This window comes from Hippopotamus amphibius, chromosome 4 (assembly GCF_030028045.1).
Source record: "Hippopotamus amphibius kiboko isolate mHipAmp2 chromosome 4, mHipAmp2.hap2, whole genome shotgun sequence".
In the NCBI taxonomy this organism is placed as follows: Eukaryota; Metazoa; Chordata; class Mammalia; order Artiodactyla; family Hippopotamidae; genus Hippopotamus; species Hippopotamus amphibius.
The window spans coordinates 66,676,259-66,701,624 of NC_080189.1; the positions used below are offsets into that span (position 1 = coordinate 66,676,259).

At 36.2% G+C, this 25,366-nt stretch overlaps 1 long non-coding RNA gene across 1 annotated transcript in view; it reads left to right on the forward strand.

Moving 5' to 3' along the window:
* Nucleotides 1-25,033, forward strand: part of LOC130852396 (uncharacterized) — an 83,198-nt gene extending 58,165 nt beyond the window's left edge. Inside the window, exons 2-3 of the long non-coding RNA XR_009053343.1 lie at nt 20,450-20,486; nt 24,936-25,033. This is a non-coding gene — a long non-coding RNA (uncharacterized LOC130852396). The remainder of the gene's footprint in view (nt 1-20,449; nt 20,487-24,935) is intronic.
* Nucleotides 25,034-25,366: the final 333 nt, after the last annotated feature.

Sequence of the window (25,366 nt, forward strand, 5' to 3'; positions counted from 1 at the left end):
CCAAAAGACTCATGATGGAGTTCAGAGCACTTAAAAACACATTAGCTTAAATGATATGGACAAAATTTGTGTAAGCGTCCCTACCGCCTCCAAATTTTAAAATATCACACCTTCACTATAGGAAGTGGTGTTGCTTAGGCGCCTGTATTCTATTAGGAAAAGACATTAAGAAAATTCTGTGCAAAACTATCTGTTCAAACTACTGTGATGTAATAAAGATGGATTTTTCATGAGGTCAGCCTCCAAGGATTACAAAGTGTAGAAAGCACTGAGATGTGTAAAGATGTTCACTTTAGGAGAAATGCACCCTGCACAGTGCCTGGAACACAGTAAACACTCAACAAAATGTTAATTCTCTTTAGTTTTTTCTCCTCTTCTCCAGTGCTAAGTCAGAAATAGATTCACATGTGTAGTAATGTCAGTGACACTATCTTGAAATTAGTGGTGCAGGATGTAGGGTATTTTAGCCACACTGTTGCCCACATCAAGAAAAATCAAAACTCAATCATGTCATTCTCTGCTTTAAATTTTTTTCAGTGGCTTTTCACCACCTACAGGATATAGTTTGAGCTTCTTTGTATGGCATGCTCTTAATGTTTGAACTCCCAAGTCTTATTCCTACATTAAGAAACAACAAACAAATAACCAAAAGCAAAACTTGATTCCTTCATTAAAAAATTGTTTTAGAACAAAGCAGGCTTTTCATCTTTTCTGCACTTTGTATACATGGTGTTCCTTTCTCCTGGAATGCCCCACTCCTTGCCTTTGTGGTTACTGCCCTCCCGCACAGCCCTGCCCTAGGTTTTCATTTGGTTAATCCTTTCTTAGTCTTCAAGAGCTACATCAAAGTCATCTCAAAGATTCCTTCCCTGAAACCTCTCCCTCAATCTGAGTTAGGTACATCTACCAGCCATATCTGATCCTTACTGTCCTACCATGTTTTGTATACTTTATTGCTCTTCTGATCTATTTTCTTGACTATCTCCTCTAAGTTACTGGAGGATAAAGACAATGCCTGTTAATCTCTGTGTCTCTGTGTACCTCAAACCAAACTTGTGTTTAAAAATTCCTGTTGACTAAATGGATGACAAGGTGTGTACTATGGTGGAGGCAGTAATAAAGACAGACTACACTCAAAAGCTACTTCTGAATTAAAATTCATAGTATCCTTTGACATAAAGCTACCTACATGCATGTTTCTTGTATGCGTACGTTTTTTCTTTCATATACACTTGAAAATTGAGAGGCCATGTGGGTTGTTTGTTTTTTTCTTTTTCTAGGCAGGAGGCCATAAAGATAATACAAGTGAAGGGAACTGTAACTTTAAACTTAATAAAAGCAAAGGATAAGGATTAGTAATATGCTTCAGTGCAGTATTTCTATAATGCCTTTGGCTTTCTAAATGATCTTTCCAGCTGATTGATTCTGGGATACTTTAAATCCATGATCTCATGATACCTCTTAGCAGGGTTCTTTTTTTCAGAGTACTTGATAAACTAACTGAACTCCATGCTCTACAGCGCAGAAAAACAGAGGTCCACAAGAATAGTGGGCCCAATTTCAATGAGATGGTCTTAATTTGGTCAGTAGTGCCTGACCCTGGTGCCTTCTCAGTGTTGGTGGTTGTGGGTATTACAAGTAACTGCTTTATGATAAAAACAAGACTTTGGCATCATTGAATTAATTAGATGAGAATATAATTAGAAATGAAATCTCTTCAGTGCCCTAAGCACTAATGGTGGAAAATGAAGTGCAATAAATATACTCCAAGCTTTGAACTTTACTTTTGATTAATTAGCTGATTTTAATGGCCTTCCAAAATGTGACAGCTATTCTATTGATCCACCTAATTAAGGATCATGAAAGTAAAAAAGAATTCTCTTCACTTTGACTGAATTTCCCCTTGAATCAACCAAACTGCTCAAATGGCTGTTCAGAATAATACTGGCAGTGTTATATGTGGTGTTCAGTATATGTGTATATATTCAAGGGAGGCATGTCTATTGCATATTTTTATTTCACTTTTGTATTTTTGGGTACCAGGTAGAGGAGAAGAGGATGGAATACTGGGAAGGGACAATGATTTCAAACTGTGTAAATATCCCATCAGATGTTTTGCAAAGAGTAGATTTTAATTATTTATAGCTATTGATCTAAAACCCATTTGACTTATCACATGCATTCACTGTGTGCTTATTCTAGCATGAAGTACTACGAAAAAGACTGACATACTATATTAAAATTTGCAGTAGCTGGGAAACCATGCATTAGGAGTGGATGATATTTCTCAAGCAATTCTCTACTGCAGTAAGAGTTCAGGTAATTTCATGTGTTAAGACCTCTTTTAGCCTCAAAAATGGCAAAGAGAAATAATTAAAGAAAACACATGGGAGAACCACAAATAAACCACGTATGATAGTCGGGGTCTTGCTTTTTGCAAAAGGAACCAGGATAGGATGCTGACAAGCCTGGATAAAAGAGGTCTGGGGCTACAGCCTGCTATGTGTTGCCCATCATGCTTCGACAGGAACACCAGAAGTTCTATTGTTATTTCTACTTTGTGGAGGTGGGACTCGCAACATGGGGAACAATCAAAAGGTTGAAAAGCTGTTCATATTTGACGGGCAGCTGTGAATATTCATGTCTGCACCACAAAATTTAGATGCGTCTGTCCTTCTACCTGTCCTGTTTCTCTTGCATTCTTTTTTTAATCTTGTACTTCATCGGATGAGTTGGTACCATTGTGAAACCATATTAAAGTGCTGTGCTGCAGAGAATAGTAATGTGGCATAAGACAGCATAGCATTCAGGTATTTTATGAATTGAGATACCTATGGATAGGTTTACATTTTAAAAAGGAAACACCAAAGTCTGATGATTTTTCCAGTGGTTAAAAGCTTATTTTCATAAAGTATTATCTTGGAGAAAGCAAATAAAGTATTGATAGTGGATGTTCCAGTTCTTAAGAAAACTGCATGGAGAATTTGTGTTTGTATAATTACAAATATCGCATTTGTTAATTTAAAGACCAGAGAAAGTTTTAGCCTAGCAGTTCTGACATAATAGAGATTAGTAGGTCAGCTTCTGCCTTATACTCACTCAAATGTACTTCAGTAAAATTTTCCATATTTTTTTTTTAAAAAGTGTAAATGACATACCGGGCTACTTTGAATCAGTGGCAGAGAGTTTTTAGATTATAGGTTTTTTTAAAATTTAAAGTTCTAACACTTGGTAAATCAGTAAAAGGAAAATCTAACCCCCCCCCCCCCCCGCCCCCAATAGAATACTGCCAATTTACTAAGACAACATGGAATTCCATGTAAGTTTCAAAGTACTGGGTACTTAAATTTTTAAAGGGAAATTTTACCAAGAAAGCTTGGTAAACCCAGAAAATGAGAACTTACATCTTTTTCTCAACAGCAGAAAACATTACAATCAACTTAGGGACATGGATTATCTTAGTTATGAATTTGTATCCTGCTTTAGTCAAGCTGTACAATTTTACAGAAACTACATATCATGAAAAATTGTATACTGTTCAACATAGTACTAGAAATACAATGCTTTCAGTGTACAAAGGTAGAAATTTCTGAGGACTGTACATAGCAATATTTGATACCTCCTAATTATGAGTAACGAGGGAAGGAGTCAGTGGTTTCATTAAAAAATTGTTCCTTTTGATACATATTTTTCGTTGATAAAAATTCATGTTACTTCCTTCTTCAAACAATTATCTTCATGGCTAGCATTGAGAACATAATGAACACAGTTCTCTTGAATATTTATTTGAAACTGTGTATCCTAAATAATGACTTTTTTTTTCTTCAGTTGTAGGGACTTTACTGAAATAGCAAATGTATTTTGGAAAATCATATTCCATTTCGAAGTCTGATGAGCAACTAAGCAGAACCAAGGTTTAGTGAGGGGCCAGCAGTCACCAGGATTAGTGACTAAGTTTTGTATGCTCTAGGATGTCCTATGTCTTGTGGCCACATCCTTCAGACCATCATCCAGGGAGCTAGGATGTGTCTGAGCTCAGGCCTCTGTCTTTACCTTCTTTTCCTTTCCTTTCTCCCTCCTGCAGTTGCTGCAGGAATTGTGCTTAAGTGCTCACTGCTCTCCTTTCTGGGTCCTCCACTGCATTGTGGCCAGTAGTCCTGCTCTTGGGGAGTTGGGATTATGTCTCTGTCCCTCTTTGGACTTCTGGACTTAGATTTTTTTTTCTTTTTTTACCCCTTTATTTATTTATTTATTTATTTATTTTCCTTTCCACATTTTTAATTGAAGTATAGTTGATGTACAGTGTTGTGCCAATCTCTGCTGTACATCAAAATGATTCAGTTATACACATAAATACATTTTTTTTTTAACATTCTTTTGCATGATGGTTTATCCCAAGAGATTGGATATAGTTCCCTGTGCTATACAGTAAGACCTTGCTGTTTATCTATTCTAAATGTAATAGTTTGCATCTCCCAACCCCAAACTCCCAACCCCTCTCCCCACGCCCTTGGCAATCACAAGTCTGATCTCTATGTCTGAGTCTATTTCTGTTTTGCTGAAAGGTTCATTTGTGCCATATTTTAGATTCCAAATATAAGTGATATATGGTATTTGTCTTTCTCTTTTTGACTTGCTTCACTTAGTATGATAATCTCTAGTTGCATCCATGTTGCTTCAAATGGCATGGACATTGAAGTTATTTCCATGTTTTGGCTACTGTGAATAGTGCTGCTATGAACATAGGGGTACATATATCTTTTTGAATTATATGCAGTTTTGCCCAGGTATATGCCCAGAGTGGAAATGCAGGATCATATGGTAATTCTATTTTTAGTTTTCTTAGGAATCTCCATACTGTTTTCCATAGTGGATGCACCAACTTACATTCTCACCAACAGTGTAGGAGGGTTCCCTTTCCTCTATAGCCTCTCCAGCATTTGTTATTTGTAGACTTTTTAATGCTTTCCATTCTGACTGGTGTGAGGTGGTAACTCATAGTTTTGACTTGCATTCCATTAATAATTAGGGATATTGAGCATCTTTTCATGTGCCTACTAGCCATCTGTATGTTTTCTTTGGAGAGATGTCTATTAAGATTTTCTGCCACTTTTCAGATTGAGTTGGTTGTTTATTTGTTGTTGAGTTGTATGAGCTGTTTGTATATTTTGGAGATTGAGCCCTTGTCAGTTGCATAATTTGCAAATATTTTTTCCCATTTCATAAGTTTTCTTTCATTTTTTTTTCTATAGTTTCCTTTACTGTACAAAAGCTTGTAAGTTTGATTAGGCTTGATTTATTTATTTTTGTTTTTATTTCTATTGCCTTGGGAAACTGACTGAAGAAAACATTGGTACAATTTATATCAGATAATGTTTTGCCTATGCTTTCCTCCAGTAGTTTTATGGTGTCCTCTATTATGCTTAAGTCTTTAAGCAATTTTGAGTTTATTTTTGTGTGTGGTGTGAGTGTGTGCTCTAACTTCATTGATTTACAGGAAGCTGTCCAATTTTCCCAGCCCCATTTGCTGAAGAGACTGTCTTTTTCCCATTTTATATTCTTGCCTTCTTTGTTGAAGATTAATTGACCGTAGATGTGTGGGTTTATTTCTGGGCTCTCTATTCTGTCCCATAGATCTGTATGTCTGTTTTTGTACCAATACCACACTGTTTTGATTACTGTAGCTTTTTTGTATCATCTGAAGTCTGGGATAGTTATACCTCCTGCTTTTTTTTTTTTTTTTTCTTATGATTGCTTTGGAAATTCTGGGCCTTTTATGGTCCCACATACATTTTTGGATTTTTTTGTTCTAGTTCTGTGAAAAATGTCATGGGTAATTTGATAGGGATGGCATTAAATCTATATTCCAATCCAAGAGCATGGGCTATCTTTCCATTTCTTTGACTCTTCTTCAGTTTCTTTTATTAATATTTTATAGTTATCAGCATATAAGTCTTTCACCTCCTTGGTCAGGTTTATTGTGAGATTTCTTTTTTGGTGCAATTTTAAAAGGTTTTTTTTTTAATAATCCCTTTCTTATATTTCATTGTTAGTGTAAGAAAATGCAACCAGTTTCTGAATATTAATCTTGTATCTTCTTATGTTGCTTAATTCATTTATTAGATCTAGTAATTTTTTTATAAGGTTCTTAGGGTTTTCTGTATATAGTTTGTCACCTGCATATAATGACAATTTTACCTCTTCCTTTCAGATTTGGATACATTTTATTTATTTTTCTTCTCTGATTGTTGTGGTTAGGACTCCTAATACTGTGTTGACTAGAAGTGGTCAGAGTTGGCATCCTTGTCTTGTTCCAGATTTTAGTGTGAAGTCTTTCAGTTTTTCACAGTTGAGTATTGTATTGACTCTGCATTTCTCATAAGTGGCTTTTATTACGTTGAGATAAATTTCCTCTAAACCCACTTCAGTGAGAGTTTTTATCATGAATGGATGTTGAATTTTCTCAAATGCTTTTTGTTTTTCTGCATCTATTGATAATCATGTGCTTTTTTATTTTTCTTTTGTTTATGTGGTGTATTACATGGATTGATTTGTGTATTTTGAGCCATTTTTGTGAATTTGAGATGAATCCCTCTTGGTCATGGTGAATAATCTCTTTCATATGTTGTTGGATTTGGTTTGATAATACTTTGTTGAGAATTTTTGGGTCTATATTCATCAAAGATATTGGACTGTAATTTTCTTTTTTGGTGGTCTTTGTCTTTTTTTTTAAATCAGTGTGATGGTGGCATCATAGAATATCTTTGGGAGTGTTTCCTCCTCTTCAAAATTTTGGAAGAGTTTGAGAAGAATTGTTATAAGCTCTCCTTTGTATGTTTGGTAGAATTCGCCTGTGAAGCCATCTGGTCCTGAACTTTGGTTTGTAGGGTTTTTTTTTTACATATTATAGATTCTATTTCCCGTCTAGTGATCCGTCTGTTCAAACTGTGTATTTCTTCTTGATTCAATTTTGGCAGACTGTGTGTTTCTAGAAAGTTGTCCAGGTTAAACTTAGATTTCTGACAGTTTTCCCCCACCTGACCCTTAAACCTACATAAATTAGTCAAAGTTGTCCTTTCCCTTTTTACTTCTGCCTCTGGGTGGCAAGGAGAGGGTAGCTGCACTGTCTGCACCTCCTGGCTGTTAACAGTCAGAGCAAATCTTTCTTTTATCTTTCTTGCTTTCATTCTTGCTTTTTGAGGAGGGAATTTGATAAGGATATGAATTTGGCCATAGTTTCTGAGCACCACAGCCCTTCTCCTCCCTTTTTGGCACGAGGGACCATTTTCATGGAAGACAATTTTTCCAAGGACCAGGGTGGGGCGGGGGGTGAAGGGGGGTTGGGGGGCTTGGAGGAGGATGGTTTCAAGATGATTCAAGTGCATTACATTTATTGTGCACTTTATTTCTATTATTGTTACATCAGCTCCACCTCAGATCATCAGGCATTAGGTCCCAGGGGTTGGGGACCCCTGTCCTAGAGCACTTTGGTTAATAATCCACATGCTCTATGTCTTTATGGGACCAGTAGTTAGATATGTGGATGACTCAGATGGTGGTTCTTTTGATCTTTAGCCCATTAAAATGGATGACAACCAGAATCATACTTCTCTAGACTTCAAAGCAATGATGAAACAGAATCCTTTGAACTTACAAGTCTTGAAACCTTGTAGGAGATGAATGTGCATATTTCCCTGTATTGTGAAAATACCTAAGAGATATCCCCTTCATTTTATTCCTGAGGAAGACCTTGAGAAAGGTCCACTGTGCATCTTTGGTACTGGAGTCACCAGGACACCCAAGGCACCAACCCAGGCTGGGATTTCTGTTGATTTAGCTTGTTGATCGGTTTTACTCTAGTGAAGGGATTCATCCCCTCCTGCTGGTGTTTCACACACACATAGCAGGTTCTGAGAATAGCTTGCATGGTACAAACTTGGGTCTGTCCTCTAATGTACACATTTCGTATAACAAATAAAATTCAGATTGTTTTAGAACTATGACTATATGAAAGTTAAGAGTGAATTTGTGTAAAACTGATCCTCCTGCAAGCGTCTTTCTTCAAAGAATTGCCTCCTGCAAACACCATAGAAACCAGTTATGGCTTCCTGCTGATAGCACTGGTCAGCCACTAGGCTTGTACCACAGCTCCCCCATCATGCAGGGGATAGTGCTTTCCTCAGCAGATTTCTGACGTGATGAATCTTATTGTCAGCTTCCTGTGTCTTTCATCTGCAACTTTAAGGCTTGGTATAAAACCTAGTACTTATCCCAACATATGCCTAGCTGGCAGGTTATGGCTGGAGACAAAATTCTACCACAGCATACAGTGCTCAAAGCGCCCTCAGCAGAACACATCTGGGAGATGTCTGTCTTTCAGAGTCAGCTGTCTGGCCCTGTGGGAGGGCTCTGGGCTCCCAGGGAGTGTGATGGGTCAAAGGAGACTGATATACCTGCTGCTGACCTTGAATCCATGAGCTTTCCCCAAGGAACATGAGGAATGCTGCCCCAGCAGGTCACATACATGCCCTGCTTGACTGATTCCTATGTTTGCACTGTGTTCCTTAAGTTACTTTGCATCTTTGGTGTATACGGTGTTGCTGAGACAAATACAAATAGTGAATAGTTTCTTGAAAATGAGGCAATTTTTTCAATTCATTCTACAAATGGTTGAGTGCCTGCCCACTGTGTGATACAGAATATATTGGATTTTCTTAAACGGTAATAACACATCCTGCTTTCTGTCTTGCAGGGGGAATAAGACCTATTCCCTACTAAAGCTAATGAAACATACATGTGGTAAGGAAAAATATAAAAGGTGTTATGAGAGTTAGAGGGAAAAGAAATTACTTCTCTTGTAAGGGTTTTTGATGGCTTTAAGGATAAGTATACTTGGAGTGTTTAAAGACCAACTGAATGGCATTCTACCTGGGACTGGGAAAGCAAGGGGGGGATAAAGTGGAAAATGAGTTTGGCTGGATTGGAATGCTTATGGGAGGCATAGTGGGAAATGGACTTTGAAAGACAAGTTGTATCAAGACTATAGAAGGCCTTCGATGCCAGGCTAAATAATTTGAGTGTTACTGGAATTAGTCCCCAGGAAAAGTAATCTGGCAGTGGTATGTAAAAGGTTTTGGCATAGGAAGACATGTTGCAAGGCGGACAGAATCTAGATGAATGGTACTAATTTGTCATGCCCCTTGGTTTGAATAAAGTACAAATAGGGATATAAAATCCCACCTACATGAAAGGAGATGAGAAGCATTGTTAGACATAATGCGTCTACTCATTACTAGGGTTAGTAATCATACTATTAGGGTCGAGCAGGACAACATAATAAAGGTCATTATCAGGGCTATTGGAATGAAGTGTATAAATATATTAAACATATTGGTGTATCTTGGTAAGCTGTCTTGACTGTGTGCTTGTACCACTTCAATTTGTGGTTTTGAATATTTATACAAATAAATGGGTCAGCAAACTTTCTTGAAACCTCTAGCCCCAAGGAGTAGACATCATTACAAAATGACATCTGCTTTTGCCATTTTAGTTATTATTACTTATGTAATTGCATGCAAAAAAGAATTTGATACACATGACTAAAGACAAACAGTGTTAAAGTCAGCGTAAAGAGTCAATGAAAGGTACTGTGGTTCAGAACAAAGTTTCTCCTTGTGTTTTCAGGTAACCAAGTAAATATTGTTATGATAAAGTGTAACCCTCGGTAGCAGATTGTTGGGAGAAAAAATTTATTTTTCTGACACTGAGTGCTGTGAGGAATATATTGCCCATTATGAAAAGAACATTGAGGTAAAAATGAATAATGTCAATCTGAGCTTCACAGGAAGTAAAATGGTTCTTCACATAGTCACGTCACATAATAACCTTAAAGAAAAATGAAGAAAGAAAAATGAATTACAATCCTATGAAGCCACTTCTGTGCTAAATTATAGTAATTAGTCCAGATGTAAATTCTCTGATATGATTTAGTAAATGAATGAAGCTTAAGGACCCTAGCAGTGCTTCTCAAGATGTAAGCCTCACCATCCTTTGTGATGTCTGTTAAACAGCAACAGTCCTACTGAAGCAGCATCGCTGGAACCTCAGAAATACACATTTTTAATGACTCCCAGTGATTGTGTATGAGTATTTTCACAGAAAACACAGAATCTGAGAACCACTGATCTTGAAAAACAATTGAATACCTTGTCTCTTAATATCTCTTGAATGTCTACTTTCATAATTGGGATTTTATCAGAAACATGAATCACTGGCTTCATCAAAAGCTAACAAGTTGCTAAAACTCAGGTACTCTCTAATTTTGACAGTGAGGAGATCTATATTCTTTGGATGGCAAAGCTGGCTTTGTGTCATAAAGAGCTTGCTTACCCAGATGGACACCATCTTTCTACAACCAATTGGTGGCTTCTGGGGATTTCCTACTATGAGTTACATCCTAGGCGTCTCAGCTAGGGGTGACATAGACATAAATGAGATTTGTCTTACCTCATATGTTCCCAGATTTGAATTAATAATTAAAGGTATCAAAGTAAAGAAGGAAGAAAACCTAATTATGCCAGGTAATAGCAGTTAATAACATGGGCAGCCTCATGCACACATTACCAACCCCTTATGAAAAATGTGTAGATAAATAAAGGAGCCTGTAAAATTTGCATGCAGAAGGATGTTAGTCTAATTCTAGCCTCTCATGAAGGAATACTGCCCTACTTTCCTACTGTGGGTAGCACTATCCAGCTGGGTAGCATCTTTGTATGAGATCCAAAGAGAAAGCAGTCTGGGCCAGGTTCCCTACTGTCTGCCTTGAAAAGTTATCAGCTTTCCAGAAGAGCTGAGGGCATTGAATTCCCCTCTCTGGAAACCATGTTTATGGTATCTGAGGTCAGCTTTAACTTGTTCCTGGCTGAGAAAGAACAAGAGGATTTCATTACACAATCCTGGGGTTTACAGACAGGAGACATGCAGATGCAAAAAGAGTGATATTTTCTCTTACAATTGGGGACAATACTTAGCTTTGCTTATTTTATTTGGGTCAAGTTGATTACTCTTACATGTAGACATTACTTACAATCAGTATTTATTGTTTGGATAGAAATATCCTAAAATTTGTGATAAAGTTTAGCTCAGATTTGATTTGATTTTAGTGATTTTGGATACAAAAATACTTTTCTGATTCTTTGCAAGAGTATATGATTAACTGGTCACACACCATGACTTAAATGAGCACAGGGTGCAGGCATTCATATATAATTTCTAACTCCATCAAAGACTTGAATGTAAATAACTACAGTCTATTTCCCTCGTTGTAACGCGAAAGTAATTTTAGTGTCCTAAAATGATTGCTGATGCTCTAGTGAACGATTAACGCTTTTTGCATGAGTAGTACCAGGCTGAACAAATATGATGAAACAACATTTTTCTTTCGTAGATTACACATTTGTCAGATATTTCATCTCTTGTCTTTTACATATCAGTAGCAATAGTATGTAAGGAATTTTTGTATCTTCTTGGAAGGATACAGTGTTCCCTTTTTTTTTCTTTTCCTGAAAATTATGAAAGCTGTCATTTGTTTTCTAGGGTATTAATTCTAATGCCCTCCTATTGCTCCTGTCTTTTATGTTGAGTACAGGGGTGTAAAAGTGCATGTGCCCTGACTTAAGTCTGCACTGTGTCTGATTTAAAGTTTAAATTAATGTTGCAATCATTTATCATTTATGATGTTTTTATTATGCATAAATAATTAAAGCCTCATATTAAACAGACAAACAAGATACACATAGTAGAATCAGTAAACAATTTAACAGGCCCAATTTAACATTGAAGAGATTGAGTTTTAAGCCAGATAGCCTCCAGCTGTCATCAGGCACTTGGACCAGTGGGAAAATGCTTTTGCTTATGCCTTTTCACAGCACTCAAAACGATTTTCTTTGTTATTTGATCCTCTTGAGATAAAAAAAAAAAGAAAAGCCAATAAAATTAATGTTAAAGAACAAAGCCTAGAATAGTTAAGCATCCAGTTGACAAACCTAGCAGTTAAGAGCTTGAGGCCTAAAAGTTGGACCTGGGCCACAACTAGCTGCATGAACTTGAGGAAAGTTAGTTAATGATTTACCATTTTAAGTTGCCATTTCTTCACTGATAAAATTGGGGCTTGATATTTTAAGAAGTAAATGAGATGTTCCATGTACCCTTATAAATGAAGAAAGGACTAAGATTCAAAGTGAATTAAAGGATGGAATTACTGACCCACATAACCAAGTGCTGAGGTGGGTCTTCAGGAGCCGTGGAATTAAGAAGTATATGTCCAAACTCTGCCAGATGCCCTCTCTCCCTCTCTTGCCCCTGCTTCTTTCTTTGCGTATGTGGCTCCATGAGGTGAAGGTTACAGTCATTGCATCCCTAGGGCTCACACTGTTATAGTTTTGCTATTAGAGAGGATAAAGCCTCCTTTGTTCTACATCCAGATTGGAAAATACTAGAGAGTGTTCCAATTGCTTGGACCCTTTGCCAATTTATGAATCGTTTTCTTTTTGTGTGTGATGAGGTCCACTACCAAGCTTGGCCCAGCATAGCTCAGTCATCATGCCTTTCTATAGAATCCCAGCATCCCAAGACTGACACGTCCATCACAAACATAATTAGAAAAGCATTTTTTCAAAGGGAAGTGGAGAGGAGTCTACCTAAACTCTGAAAGAAATCAAACAGTAACAGCTAGCATAGTAGGTAAAGGCTGGTGCCTGGCTTTGGGAGGCAGCCCATACACAATGGGCTTCTTTTGTGGCTTTATTGTTGCTCTTAGTGCTTAGTGGTAGAATTGTCTGCTGTGTCTTTTGTAAAATAGATTGTGTCCTTTCTGCTATAGCCTTCTGAACCAAGGAAAAGTACTGCCAACAGCGGGCAAAATTGCCAAGTAGATAAACTCTTTTCCCCAATTTCTCTTTGTTCTCTGTCTGCCAAGAATCACTCACCTGGGCCTGCCTTCCTTCAAATATCTCAAAATTCAAAATTACTTCTCCCATCATATAGTTTTGATAAAACCACTCACATCCATATAAGATGAATCCCACTAGTGTTCAGTAAGATTATTTTCTATTTAAAAGAGCAGATGCAAATCCTGATGAATCTTTGGCTAAGGGTGTGTCTGAATTTGAAAGGTCAACGGTGAGTGTGATGTGGATCCATGTGTTTTGCCCACCGGGCACCCTGCCTCTTCCCCTCGACACTGATGCTTCCTCACCCCACATTGTGCCATCCCTTCGCCTAGTACTCCTTCACAATGCCCTCAAGGGATCTTCGTAACTTAATTATTTTCTGAAAGACGAGCCACACTATCCCAGGAAGTATATCGTTTCAGGAACCCTAAAAAGGCACTTGAAAGAGAAGTCATACAGAAATAACTCATATTAAGTCCAAACTACCTCATACACAGGTTAAACTTGTTTATGAAGTGGTAATATAGGTGAAATTCCAAGCCTCATACTGGGGAAAGGAAACAAAAGTAAATCAGCCCTTTCTCCATAGATGGTTATATACTCTGCTGTAGACAATGTTACACTTCAAGGACTATAAAGACCCCAGCTATTGGTCTGTTGTCAAAGAGATGATAATTTTGAGAGAGGAAGACAAAAACTGCATACATGAAGCTAGAGAACATGAAGAGAGGGAAAATAGAGTGAGAGAGAAGGCTTTATTTAAGAAATATCGCAGCTCTGAACTAATGGTGAAGGCTAAGAAAAATCTAGAACAGACCCCATTCTTTTTTTGTGTGTGTACTGATAATTAAATACTTGATTATGAGATTTCTATACTAGCTGAAATTTTTGCCTATAAATATTGTCAGGGAGTGTCTTCCTTTCTCAAACTTACTTTTCAGATAATTTCATTTTCAGTAAGCTGAGTCACCGATTACCAGCAGGGAGATTAGTGCTAAAACCTAGGAAGGTTAGCTGAAGTGAGATACTCATTCAAATGCACCGTCTCATAGACTCCTAGAGGCTTCTGATAACACTATAAATATATCTTGCAAAACTTGCTTGTAGGTCAAAAGCTATTCTAAACTCTGTTACTTTCAGTTGAAGATTAGATTGCTGAAAGACCTCTAGGCTCCTAGTTCTGGCTTTGGATTGAAATAGGACGAGCGAGATAAGTGACTATCTCTGACTTGATAAGTATCTATCACAGGCCCTTTTTAATGAAATGATCACTGTGTCGGGTCTAGGGAGGATTAGCTCTCACAGGGTAGGTTTGAGCCCCCAGAAAACAAAGGCAGTCAAGCCCCATTTCCGTGAATTTTTTTCATGTCTGAGTCTTTGACCAGGTCCTTTGGCTATAAAATTTGATACAACTTGTCCCTCGTTTTCTTATCATTTTTGAGTTGTACTCTTGTGGTTGTTTGATTTGTGTTAATTTCTAACTCTGCCTAAGTAGATGCCATAAGATATCCATTTAGAAATGTAGCATGGAAATAGCATTTATTTTCTCAGAAACCATGATCTTTGAAAAATGATTTAAATAAATTCATTTGTGCTTTTGTAGTGATGAATGTGGTAGGGATGTTGTGAGTAAAGAATGAAGACAAAAATCATTTTTCTTTCACATGGTTATGATCATAAAATTTATAATCCTCGATAGTTACATTGAACTCTACAGTTTCAAATCATTTTGATATATATTCTTATGGATCCCCATTCCTATCTGATGTCTTACTCTGTTTTTCTTACTTTGTTAGGAAGGGAAGGAAAAAAAGCAATAGAACATAGACTGAGTAGTATAAAAGTGCTTTGTAGTTTCTTTGACAGAAATTCATCCAGACATGAGGACAGTGGGTTTGCCTCGCAACACTCTGCATCAAAGACTTGAATAACTCACACCAAAACATGATGTGACTCGGCTGCTCACTGGTAACAAGTGAATTTATGAGAGCCTGAAGTGATGGATATAATTTGTAGAGCCTTCCAGGACATCTTCAATAAATTATGTTCATCCCATGTATAAAATTTCCCAAATAGAACCATGTTTATGGATAGTATATCCTAGTTCGTGTATTCCAAGACAACATCTAACTCTCGAAATTACATACAGGGGCTTAGTTTCATAAAGGGGCTAAGGAATGTAACATACGGCTTTTTCTCTTACTGTTTGTGACATAGTTACAATTGTGATGATAAATTTTGTAAGTCATCTCTTTTATACAACGAGGAAATGAAGCAGGGATCAATATTCCGATTTTGCTGATCAGAAAATTAGTTGATAATTTGCTTACAGTTGTGTATGATCTTAGATAAAAGAAGGAAAACAGATTTCTAGGTATATTGATTTAGTGCGCTTTTATTAAACTTTAGAATGAAGCTGGGGTTGGGAAGACATGCTGTATTTAAAAACAAACAGCAAGGCATTATGAGACAAGGGTTGGATGCAGAGAAGAGAAGTGAGCTCTGGTCAGGTCATTTTGAAGAAATTTTCTACATCTTGTGTATAAAATAAGCGAATTTTAACTCTGAAAGTTTTTAATAATAAAAAATAATTAAAAAATAATTCTTTCTTTTATTACTGCCAGACCACAAGTATAGAGAAGGCCAATCTTAAATTATAAGTAGAGGAAAGGCTTCTGTGGCAATGATCTTGAACTGAATTAGAGAGACTAAAGGGTGGTACTGTTGAAGCAAAAACCTTTGCAGAAAGAGATTTCAGGAGGTATATGTGTAAAGTTACCTGAGCAAAAACTTGCTTTGCTACATGCCATTTTGCATCTGTAAAGAGAAACAAAATAAGTGGATTTATCTATGTTGGCATATTACTAAATCTAACACAGTTTCTTTGTCTAGGGTAATATTACCATTAAGAAATGATAAACACCTAATATAGACATGTGACTAGATACATGACTCTCCCCCCTTTCTCATTATATTTGGTTTATTTTGATAAAGGTATATATCACTGCATTAAGAAAATAGATCAAGTTATACTAGATGGCCAGACATGTTTTCCTAGCTGTTGTCTTGGATTTAATTTTGAAAAAAACTCTCTGGTAGTTTAAAAAAAAAAAAAATTAGAGCACAAAATATGGAGGTTCCTGAAATTTGCATGGCATGCTAATCTCTGTAGCAATACAGTTTTAAAATACGACAACAGGTGAGTATTTTCTTAAACATTTTATATTGTTGACAATGTGAAATATTCGTGTTTTTCTCGGAAAATGAACTCTAGCTAGAGTTTTGACATGCAGATGTAATTCATTCTTGAGGCTCATTTTCTTCAACTGACAGGTATTATTTATTGCATGTGTAGGACTGTGATGCCATGTTGATCTCCATTTTTAAAACCTAAATCTGAAGACAGTTTATGCAATATGAACAGTAGGCTGTTTGCCTACATGAATGATCTGGGGCTGCAAATATAGTTCCTGTGTATGTCAAGAATTACATGATCAGAACATTGTGTAAAGGAACTTGAAAATGTTGGTGCACATAATTTTAAATCAATGTGCATTTATTACAAAGTAAAATGTAAAATATTTTAAGTTGTATGTATTTATACATGAATTTGGTTTGGAGACCAAACTAGCAATGACGGTAGAACTAGCTTGGCTCATCACAATGTTTCTCCAAAGAACCAATTTGTAAAGGTTTTGGTTGTTTCAAATAATCTGAACAAACAGTTCTGAAAAACTTGGTGGGAAAAAATTGTGTGTGCAGTCACACACATTCCTTAGAATCATAATGTAAATAAAACCATTGAATTTCAGTAAGAAGTTGTTAGGCAGAAACATCATTGGGGCTCTAGCCCTTGGTTTAATGGTTAGTTCAGTGGTTAAGTGGCAGCAGCTAGTCTCATTCAGTTTGTTCTCCAAAGCATCCCCTCTCAGTGGTGAGAGTTGACAGCTACATAAGTTTTTATGTGATTCCTGAGCAAAGCCCATGCTGGTTTGTGTATTATTAAATTTTTTACATAGGAAAAGTTGTTTACATCATTGTAAATCTCTGAGGAGGTTTTAGTTGTTGTTGTTTTTAATACGCCCTGGGAATACTTATTTTCCTATTGAATGTAGATAGGAACTTTGTAACAGAGGTACATAGGAACCTCATCTTGCTGGTAAAATATTCATAAGGAGGACTGCTCAATTGCATAGGCTGCAGTATATATAGAGTATAGGAATACTGGAAAGTATTTAGAATATCAAAAATAGGAATAATAGCATATATATACATATATTTGACTATAAAACCTTTACTATAAATATACTATATGTATATAGTATACTGTATATATTTATGTGAATATAAAAATGTAGAGACTATTCCTGTAGAGTAGCTAACCATTGGAATATTGGGCACTTGGGATTTCTTAATAAGGAAAAGTGAACTCAAAGTGGAAAATAAGGCAGCCGTGTGCTGGCATTGAGAGGCATTCCATTGTTGAGCCTGTCAATAGAGTTGTTTCATACACCGAAAGCACTTCAGTGGCACTGTGTATGTACACAAACTGGAAAATGTGGTTATTTTTCAAAATGAATAATCCACCTGTGAAAGATAAAGAGAGCTTTAAATATAAATAGGAGATCATCAAACTCCTTTTCTCCACCAAAGTCATGTCCAGGTAGAAACAAAATATGACTTGTAAGAATAATCCAAAAGATTGAAGAAAATAAACAAATAGACAACCCTTCCCCCCACTTATTAGATGTATTAAAAAAATGTAATTCTGTGAACATTGATTGCAAGTTTTCATGTCATGTAGATTTCGCTTGCTTTGGCTAGTGCTGTTCAGAATTTAAGCCTCAGAAAAGAGATATAAGGTAATGTTATAGATAAGTAATAGTATTTTACATTTCTAAAATACTGTTGTATTTAGAATTCTGGACCACAAAAAAATCTATGAAATGGAAGCAGCAATCTCCAAGACCAGTACTGATCATTTAAAATGTACAATTCTTGGTCTTTTTCATCAGGTACACATGTATCTAAATTTTCTGTTAAGCAATGTAGAATTTTATCGAAAATGTCCATCTCTTCTCCTTTTATGCAAGAGATTAGTAGATTATGGACCTTTGCAGGTTTTTGTGTTAAATTCTAACTTTGAAAGATACTGTTTTACAAAGATAATCAGAAAAATGTATATTAAAGCCTTTATTTCTTACATACCAAAGTGATGAAAACTTTTAAATTCTAACAATAACAGTTTTTGAGTGTGTGGAGCGAAGGGAACTCTCAAACATTTCAGGTGAAGAGGTAAATCTTTAACCCTTGGAGTAAAATTGGACCACATTTAGCAAAGTTGAAGACATACACACTAACTGGCCCAGCCTATTCCCCTTGTGGGCTCTAGGGAAACATTCACACAATAAAGGAGATATAGTCATCCTTCAGTATGTGGGGAATTGGTTCCAGGACTCCTCCTTGGATACTTAGATTTCTCTTGGAGAGAAATCTGCAGAACTAAATTTGAGGATGCCCAAGTCCCTTACATAAAATGGCATGGTATAGACAGCTTTCCTCATCTGTGGCATTTCCAAATCCATGGCTGGTTGAATCCACAGACACAGAGGGCTGACTGTGTGTGGAAGCGTTTACAGCACTATTTGTTTTAATAGTAAATATCGAAACCTACATGTATATATGTACACACAACCACCCCCTCCCCCAACACACAATGGAAAACCATTCAGTAGTGAAAATTAATGAACCACAGCTACGTGAATTAACATAGGTGAACCTCACAAGCACAAATTCAAATGAAAAAGCTGCAAAAGAATACAGGTGATTCAGTGCCATTCATGTAAGTTAAGATATGCAAAATAATGGACATTTTTAATGATACATAATTGTTTTATAAGTGAGAAATCATCATTTCATAAGAGCATACCTCTGGGATGAGGAGGTTTGGAACAATTAGCAACTGGGAAATGTATCCACAAGATTTGAAATATTTTGATATTCATTGCTTAAGCAAAGGGATGGGTACATAAGTGTTGCTTTTTCAGTCTATATTTTCATATTCTACATGTTAATTTTTTTAAGAAATTGAAGTGAAAATGATGGTATAAAAGTTTGCAGTCAATATGTGCAAATAGTTTTCTTTGGAGATGAGTGGCTATATTAAATAAATCTCTAATACTAGTTTAAAAAAAGGGGTGGGGGAAAGAGAAAGAATGAGAATGAGAGAGTCAGGGGTTTACAGTACTATAAAGTGACTTTCATGTTTTTTCTATGTAACTCTGACTTATATGATTCTTGTACAGTAATACATTAACATATTGCGTAAAGAAAAAGAGGATAAAGATACAGTATTGTTAGCATGCCTAGGATACATTTGTTTTTTCTCAGACATATCTGACCTCTTAAATAAAAAATCAGATAAAAAATTACTCTGAAAACGAATTTTTTTTTAAGTTCAGGAGATGTGCAATTTCATATATGATTGTTTTAAAAATAAAAGCTTCATATTTTGGTGTGATGAATAAAACATTTTGAGATAATGTTTTATTATTTGGAGAATTTATAGTCTTTGAATTATGTAATTGTAAAGGAAGCATTTCATTGCTTTCTTAGTTGATTAGATGTAATTCATGAAGTGCTGCTACATTTTCTTAAAAATTAAAATGGAAATGATTATTGGCATTCTTCATATTGAAAGAACATTTTCAAAATTTTACAAAGCCAGATTTTAAAATAATCAGATATTTTGCAATTAGTAAAATGACAAGATTTGGAACGTTCTTACCATTCACATTTTTAGAAATAAAAAATCATGAATCACATGTCAAAACTAGATAGATATTACATTACAAGATCTCTCCTGACTTTGAGACGCTTATGTACACATAAGTCATTGCTGCTGAATGAGCAGTAACAAAATTAAAAGGTCAGTACAATTCTTGGAGGCCCATGGATTGCACAGACACGTACAGACTTGAGGAACCAGGACGAGCAAGGGAAGTGTAATCCACAGTTCCTTCCTTTTGTGAGGTTCTGGTGGGCTGGAGTAGGGATGGTGAGCAAAGGTGACTCGTGCTACTTGAAACATACTTGATTACTTGTCAATCCAGGTACAGATGAGAGAGAAGCATGCTTTGCATCCACACACTTGTTTCAAGCCCACTTGGGCCCTATTTAGGGCTTGGCTACGCCTCTGGATAAGGAGTGTGGAACCGCTGCTCTTAGGAATCAGTAGTGTGCAAAGATTGTAATCTTGCTTAGCCATAATCTGCTTCTCTGTTAAAGAAGGAAAGAAGACAACTTTTTTTTTTTTTTTTGAATATGCAATAGAATTCAGTATTGGCATTCCCATGTTAGGCCAATTTTTATACTTATAGCATAACACTGGACAACTTCACTTGAACCTCTCAAACAGCTCAAAAATAGCACGCACCAAGTTAAACTACACTTATTCCTCTCCAGAGCAGTTTATCACTTTTGTTTTCTCTTTTGGCAAGGTCCAGCCATTGGCCCACATCATCATCTTTAACAAGGGTAAGTTCTACCCTTAACTTTTCTTGCTCTCTGTCCATATGTTGTTAGTTACAAGTTCTGTTGATTCTGTCTTCTGGATAGTTCTGAAATCTGATCAGTCCACTGCACAGCCCTAGTGCAGACTACTGACATTCTTCATCAGGACCAATGCAACCACCTCATCATTCATTCCTCTACGTTCTTGCACCTCTAATCCAATCTCTGCATCACAATTTTTGTCCAAATGAAAATTTGAGGGTGTAATATGTCTCCTTAAAATCCTGAAACTCTTATGATGAAACCTAAACTCTTTGACATGGTTTAGAAGGCTCTGGATATTTCTTTCTTCTTCTGGCTTTTCATTCTTTACTTCCCAGTGATCTGGCCACATCTGTCTCACTGTTTAAGGCTTAGGTTATTTGCCAGCTTTTCTGTGAGGTGCTTGCTCACCCCTTAAACTAGGTTTGGGATTGGCTGTGTGTTCGAGCAACGTTGTTTGCTCTCCTGTGATAATATTCAACACATTTCTGACCTTGCAGGATCTGTGACAGCAGGAACCATGCTGGTACTTTGTTCATTAATGTATCACAGGTATACAAGGTAGATGCTCAATAAATATTTGCTAAATGGAGATAAAAGTAATCTGGCACAGTTATTTTTCCAGTCATTTCTGTTGCTGAAGTCTCTCCAATTAACATTTATGATCTAGTCCTGCTGAATTTATTTTCAGTTTTTTAAAATGATGTGTTCTTTTATCTCTGGTGCTTCACACTTGCTTACCTTACCAGGAAGCCTATGTGCTTCCATACTGTCTTGTAGTTTTCCTACTCTGGTCCTTATGAAACCATATGGTAAATTCCAATACACAAGTCTCTACTGCCCACAAACTTATTCCCTAAATGCATAAGAACTGTATTTTTCATTGTTAAACCTCCAGCATCCAGCAGAATACCAGCATATATTACGTGCCCAATCCATATTTTTGACTGCAATAAATGAATGAGGAAATGAATTCATATATATGGAAAATATGGAGAGAGTGCCTGGGATTAAAAAATACAGTATGAAAAAGATAATTACATTTTGATAAATGAGAAAAGATCTGTTTAGAAAAAGTCTGGAAGGAAAAAGTTGTCAAATGTCAACATGACTGGTTAGCAGTGGTAGGACTCGGGTGATTTTTTTTTTTTCTACTCGTAATTCTGGAGTTTCTTTAATGGACAATATCAATTCAAAACATTTTGAAAACTTGGAGAAAAACACAACATAAATGACTGGGGATTGCACCAGTATCTTTTGAATACATTGATGCTTTCTAGAAAGATATGTATTTATAATCAACTTTACAATCTTTGATAAATAAGGGAACATACCAGAGTTAGATGAAAACACAAAATGACGAATCAAGTTCTACATCTGGATATTGCAGTTTCATTTTGTTTTTCTGCTAGGTTTATGAGTTTGAGATTATATCTGTCCTTGACTTGCATGAACAGGCAGAGTTAAGCAACAAATAACACTTTCGTCAAACAGAAAGGTAGGAACATACGAAATTGCACAAGCAGAGCTGACTCCCCTTCAGGCTGATCCATACCTGTAATGAAGGACACGTGCAAACTCAGCCAGAAGCTCAACAAGTCTGTACAGTTCATCCTGCATGAACTTGGCTTAAAATACCCTTGCATAACTCTAGGAGTTATTTGCCTGTGGGTTCTTTTAAGAACAATCTAAAATGAGAGTCATCTACTCACAACCAAAATCTTGACATCTCAAGAGGTACTAGGTTGTCCTCTTTTATCCCCACAGGGGTATTCCAAAAGCCAGAGTGACCTTATTGGCTCAGGACACAAATAGTATCAATGAGACTCAAAGATGAAGATAAAAATTTTCCAAGCTGCTATAGTAGTTCTGCTTCCCAAGGCACTTAAATATTTTAGAAAATATGGTTATAAATGTGTCAACTAGGATTCAATTTCTTATCTACTTTGGATCTATGACAGATTTAAATACAACATTTGGTCCCTTCTTCTCTTGGGCTTTTATGACACAGAACAAATTCTTGGCCAAGATCCGAATCTGTCTCTTTCTCTATAGCTATACTTTAACTAAATTGAGTTGGTTAAGTACAAGAGAAACAAAATATTTCTCTCTTTTAAAATTTAGCTTTCAGAATGACACAGTGATCACTGTTTATTTACAAATACCAAGTGGTATTTACAAAAAGGGCATTTTTCATCCATTTTAACTATTTTGAAATGAATTACTTATCCAATAAAGGAGCGAAGAAATTTAAGTGAGCTTAGAAAGGAATATGGCATTTTAAATGGGTACATTGCTTCTTTCATTATTTAGGTGGTCTTTAGATAGAATGTTGGTCATAGTAGGAAAAATAACCCCTGAATTTTTAATTAGAAAAAATAGTTGAAGTCTTCATCCCAATTTGACCTTGCATAAGTCACTTAAGCAGATTCTGCTGTATTCACTTTTACAGTGAGAAAAATGACTCGTGTCTTCTCTACCTTAAAGGGTGGATTTGGGCTAAGTACTTAATGTAGGAGAAAGTGCTTGGCAAGTAGTTAAGCCCTGTATAAATTTCAAGGCAGACATGATGTTAGTTATGTAAACAACAGCTTGTTTTGATTTCTTCCTCTGGATCGGTTGGCTTTGCCGTGTTGTTCTGGTCCAAGCAATAATTAACCTAAACCCTGAAAAGAGAATTGAACTAGGAATATGAATCATAAAATATATGAGTACAGATGTATGTCAAATCTTTAGACTTGGAAATAATTGCCATTTGAGTAGCTCTAAGACATTTATGCCCTCATTTTGGACATTCCCAAAAAGAGGTTGCCTTAGGTTCCCCCTTCACCCACTCTATTTGGGGGGAGGATGAAATGAAAGGCATGTTGAACTATTTTGGAATTCTATGTATATCTATATCTAGATAACAGGCAGCCTTATAAATATAGCTTGCTTGTCTATGGTGTTTTACATGTTTTTGATCTTGAGCTTTAAGAAAATCTATTAGCTACGTATGGCAGATGTTATGCCCATTTAAGCAATAAGCCTAGACAAAGATTAACAAAATGATACCTCTAAGATCACTGAATCAATTGCTTGTTGTGGATGATGTTGGGTGAGGTGGACAGAGGATTAGAATTCAAACTCCTTAATTTAAAAAAAAAAGCTGCTTATTCCACACTATATTTCACCTCCACAATTTTGCTCTACTCTCCTATACTTTTACTGTAGCTGTGCCCTCTACCTGCCTTATCTAACTCCTTTCCTTATCTGACACCTCTTTGTCAGCAGCACCAATGTTATCTCCTCAGAGAAGCATTCTCTCCCATGGTAAGGTGCCCCTCCTACATACACTCATTCTTTTAACAAAGCATTGATCACATTCCAGTGTCTGTTGGTTTTCTTCTGCCTTTGCCCCTGCCTGGTCTGTTGAAGTCTTTTTTTTTTTTTTCAATTGAAGTATAGTTGATTTACAGTGTTAACTTCTGTTGTACAGCAAAGTGATTCAGTTATACATATATATACATTCTTTTTTAGATTCTTTTCCATTATGGCTTATCACAGGATAAAGTTTTGATCATTCACAGAATAAGGTGCATAGCAAATAAATGAATGAACTTTTCATTTTAGGAGAGATGATGTAGATCTAGTTGATTCTCAAGACCTACCTTGACTTTCTACTAAACTGCAGCTGGTGGGCTTTTCTGTATCTTCCTCACAGTATCTGAGGATACTTGCAGATTTCTACAAACTCATTATTGTTTCTAGTGTTGATCTTAACATGGGCAGGAGTTTTTAAGGAGTTCTAGCCTGACTGTCTGTATTTCACTTTTACCCTTGCTATTTAGACTGGTTCTTAATTTATGATTCACAATGTTTTCTTGAAGCTCAACGCCCAACTTCAATATTTGTACCCAAATCCTCACTTCTATATCCCTGTGCCAGAATCTTGGTCTTGATATGCCAGCCTCCTTCCACTATACTCTCTGTCCGATAAACTCCTTTCTACTGTTGTAAACTATTACATTTTCAGTATTCTAAAATCCTTTCAGGTATGTCTCCACTTTTATACAGTATGTTTCCTTTTACTGAAGCCCGGTGGTCATGCTCTTTGCCTACTAAGGAAAGATTTTCTTCATGCTGATGACTTCACTTCCTGTAGGTGTTTTAAAATCTAATCTACATATGGATTTTCTGTCACCAGCTTTTGCTTGCCTGTTCACATATGCTTGCTAGTGTGTGCTGAACTTCTAGCATCTCCTATGCTCCATTTCTCATGCTAACTTCTTGCCTAGGCTATCTTTGGTCGATGTATGAAAATAATAAATTGATTTTAATTTATTATCAGTAAATATCATTAATATTATATATATTACATATAAACATCAATAAATTATTACCAAAAATAAATTGCTCTGTAATGATAAAACTCAAGTTTTATCTCCACAGGAATACTCCACAATTCACCTCCTCCTGACCCTTTGTCATCTAAATCATCTATGTCATCTATATCATCTGTTTGTCTGCTATATCCTTTGTCATCATGAACTTCATTATCCCACTCAGCTCCTTCAGCCTACTTCCTCCACGTTCTACCCACCCCAGCCATAATAAACTCATGTATAGCAGTACATTCACTTGTAAAGGATGTAGAATTAACATTAGCGGATGTTTGGCAATGAAAGAGAAACAATATAAAAGTGTAGGGGGAGTTTTTTCCCCTTAGAGTCTCCATCATTTACAGGTAAATATGAGATCACCTAATAAGCCTCACCAAATAGCAAAATCGATACTAATAATACCTCCCTGGATGATTTAGGTCAATTGCATATGAATTAGTCTCTTCCAATTACTCAAGGTAAATGCAAATGAAGGTGTTA